The sequence below is a fragment of the Phaseolus vulgaris genome, chromosome 4, assembly GCF_051622355.1.
Source record: "Phaseolus vulgaris cultivar YP4 chromosome 4, ASM5162235v1, whole genome shotgun sequence".
Classification (NCBI taxonomy): domain Eukaryota; kingdom Viridiplantae; phylum Streptophyta; class Magnoliopsida; order Fabales; family Fabaceae; genus Phaseolus; species Phaseolus vulgaris.
The window spans coordinates 43292429-43296111 of NC_143501.1; the positions used below are offsets into that span (position 1 = coordinate 43292429).

Here is a 3683-nt window from a genome sequence, read left to right on the forward strand (position 1 = left end):
TGTCTGTGGCATTTAAATATCGTTTTACGTAATTATAGACACTTAAGAAAGAATTGAAAAATGAATCCAATTTTTTAAATCGTAAGAAAATGACTTGCTTCAAATCACAAAAAAACATATTTATTCTTTCAGATACTCTATGAATTACAAAATAACACCATGAGTGTAATGGAACATAACTATTATTAATTTAATTAGATATATCAACATATCTTAAAAAGTAAATATTGTCTTAATTTATTTGATTTCAATGAGGATCAAATATAACACCCGGCAAGACAATTAATTAAGCAAGAATCCACAAGTCTTTCATATAATCAATATGGTAAATTTTATAGTGTACTTACTTTATCCTTAATTAAATATTTGAAATCATTAAATTTTATAATTTTATTTCAGTGTTTCTACTTCTTTGTTTGATTTTATAATTATGAAAACCAACTTAAGAGATCTCACTATTTGTTTGAAACTATAACATTTATTTATTAATATTAATAAGAAACATAGTAAAATTGTATCAATGAGGTGTCGTGGTGTAGTTGGTTATCACGTCAGTCTAACACACTGAAGGTCTCCGGTTCGAGTCCGGGCGACGCCATTTTTGTTTTGAACCTTTTTAAGCCGCCCAAATTATATTTAAAAAAAATTATTTATTAAAATATCATCTTGCATAAATAATTAATTACCTGTCACACTTATATATTATATTATTCTAATATGTTTATTATCCTTCTAGTATTTCAATTTTGATTAAGAATAATTATATATTTAATTAAAGACTAAAGTTCTATGTTAAAATATGTATTTATTCATACATACTCAATTATCTTAAAAATTATTCACATATCAATAATAAACTAAAGTTAATTAATCATTTTACCGATATTTTTTAATAAATTAGTAATGAATAACAATAATAAAATACTACTGTTATTAATATTATTATTATTATTATAATATTTTAAGTGTAATTATTTTTCAAAAGTTTATAGAATGACATCTTTTGCCGAGTATAAAATGCATAATTTACGACTCTTTATAAAGACGTTATTAATAAACAGTTGTAATAAAAGAGATGGTGATAGTTTTATAATTTTTTTCAAAAATTTTAGTATTTTTAACGATGATTCAGGTGGAAATTGTCATTAATTTGGAGATTGAGTGAGAATAAAGATGGTTCTTTATAGAATCGTCGTTAATGGAAACATTTCCTGCAAAAAAAACACTCCCGCCGAACACACTTTCTCTTTCCTTCACTCATTTTCACTCACTCATTTTTGGGTTCTCAACTCTTCACCACTGCACTCTCTCTTTCCCTCCCACTTCACTCCTCATCCATACCCACCGCCGCCCTCCTCACTTACTATTGCCACTAACATGTTGCCGCACCATTCTGCTTCTCCACGAGTTACGCCACGGCGACCTCCACTTCTTTGCGTGTTGCGCCACCGCGACCTCTGCTTCTCCGTGAGCCAGTGCCACCACAACCTTCACTTCTTTGTGAGCTAACTGCCTCGAACCACGTCGCCACGACCACCGCTCCGCACGAGCACCGCACCTTCCACTGTGTCGCGCCTCCTACCGTGCATTTTCTCGTTCTAAAGACCTTCATCGGTGCTCTCACTCACCACTAAAATATCTTCCCTGTTGCCCCGCTTCCTAACAAAGTTCTCCATCATTTCAGCTTTGCTCCACTTTTCAGGTTAGTATGTTTTTATTTATTATTTAATAATATATTAAATTTTATTTACTATATTTTGAACGTGTTTGTTCTGAGTCTGGTGGTGATCGACCTTCAGTTTTGATTTAGTTTTTAATACTTATATATTGTTTTAATATATTGAACACACTGATTCTAAGTTCGGGGGTGTCCAACCTTCAACAATTTGAATTTAGTTTTTAATGATTAAATATTTTTTTTTACATATTGAACGTCCTAATTTTGAGTCTGGAGGAGTCCGACCTTCAACAATTTTGACTTAGTTTATAATAATTAGATATTTTTTTACATATTGAACATACTGAGTATGAGTCCGGAGGTGTCCGACATTCAATGATTTTGATTTACTTTTATAATGAATTAGATAGTACATTTGATTATATGGAACATGTTGATTCTGAGTACGGGGGTGTTCGACTTTCGCCAATTTTAATTTAGATTTTCTTAGTTTACCAGTTTTATGGATCGAAGTTGGATTAATACACCACAAATAAGTGATGCTTATGAAAGAGGGGTGGAAGAATTCATACAGTTTGCAGAACATAATGCCATTAGTAGTAATAATGGAGTAAGAATAAGGTGTCCTTGTGTCAATTGTTTGAATGGAAAGATATTGAGTGTTTCCGAAATAAGAGAACATCTTTTGTGTGATGGATTTTTTAAAAATTATACAACATGGACGTGACATGGTGAATTTTTAGACTTGCAAAATGTGCGCGTAGCTTTGGAGGAAGTTGATTTCTCAATGGATGATAGATTAGAAGACATGATTCGTGATGTGGGAGCAAAATCTTTTGCTAATGCAGTTTTCGAAAATATGTCTAATGATGCAGAGACTTCTTTGTATCCTGGTTCAACTAACTTCACACGATTATCAACAGTGTTAAGGTTGATGAATTTGAAGGCAATGAATGTATGGACTGACAAAAACTTTACACAATTACTCCAATTGCTTAAGGAAATACATTACCCTATCGAAATTACGAGGCAACAAAAATTCTTTGTCTGATGGGTATGGAATATAAAAAAATACATTCATGTCCTAACGATTGTATTTTATACAAAAATGAGTATGAAGATTTAGGAACATGTCCTATGTGTGGTTTGTCATGTTATAAGGTTAAAGTTGGTCAGAATGATGACATTGATGAATTCACAAAGGAAGGTCCTTCTGCTAAGGTTGTTTGGTTTCTGCCAATAATTCCAAGGCTTAAGCGTTTGTTTCCAAATACAGATGACGCTAAAAACTTAGGTGGCATGCAGATAATAAAAAATGCGATGGACTACTTCGTCATCCAGCTGATTCTTTGCAGTGGAAGAATATTGATAAAAAATTTCCTGAATTTGAAAATAATCCAGAAACTTATGACTTGGATTGGCAACTGATGGAATGAATCCCTTTGGAAACTTTAAGTAGTAATCATAGTTCATGGCCCATTTTGTTAGTGATTTAGAACTTACCTCTCGCTTTGTGTATGAAACGCAAATACATGATGTTATTTATGATGATCTCTGGTCCAAAACAACCTAGAAATGACATAGATGTTTATCTTAATTCATTTATTGAAGATTTGATATTATTGTGGAATGAAAGGGTTGATGTGTTTGATGCGTTTAAGAATGAATCTTTCCGATTGCATGCGATGTTATTTTGTACTATCAATGAGTTCCCTACATAGGGGAACTTGTCAGGTTAGAGTGTGAAAGGCCATAAAGCATGTCCAATATGTGAAGAGAAGACATCATACGAGCAATTGAAACACGAAAGAAAAACGTGTATCTTGGGCATCACAAATTTCTAAAGAAATACCATCCATATCGTAGATTGAAAAAAGCTTTTAACGGATACCTAGAACATGACATTTGTCCCAGTCCCTTAAGTGGCTTTCAAATTTATGAAAAGATAAAAAATGTTAATGTACTTTTGGAAAAATGAAGAAGAAGCAAACTGTGGTGAAATATG

At 32.1% G+C, this 3683-nt stretch overlaps 1 non-coding gene across 1 annotated transcript; it reads left to right on the forward strand.

The window, feature by feature from the left end:
* The first annotated feature begins 524 nt into the window (after positions 1-524).
* On the forward strand, positions 525-598 carry TRNAV-AAC (transfer RNA valine (anticodon AAC)). Its single transcript has one exon. It is a non-coding gene; the product is annotated as a tRNA-Val (tRNA).
* Positions 599-3683: the final 3085 nt, after the last annotated feature.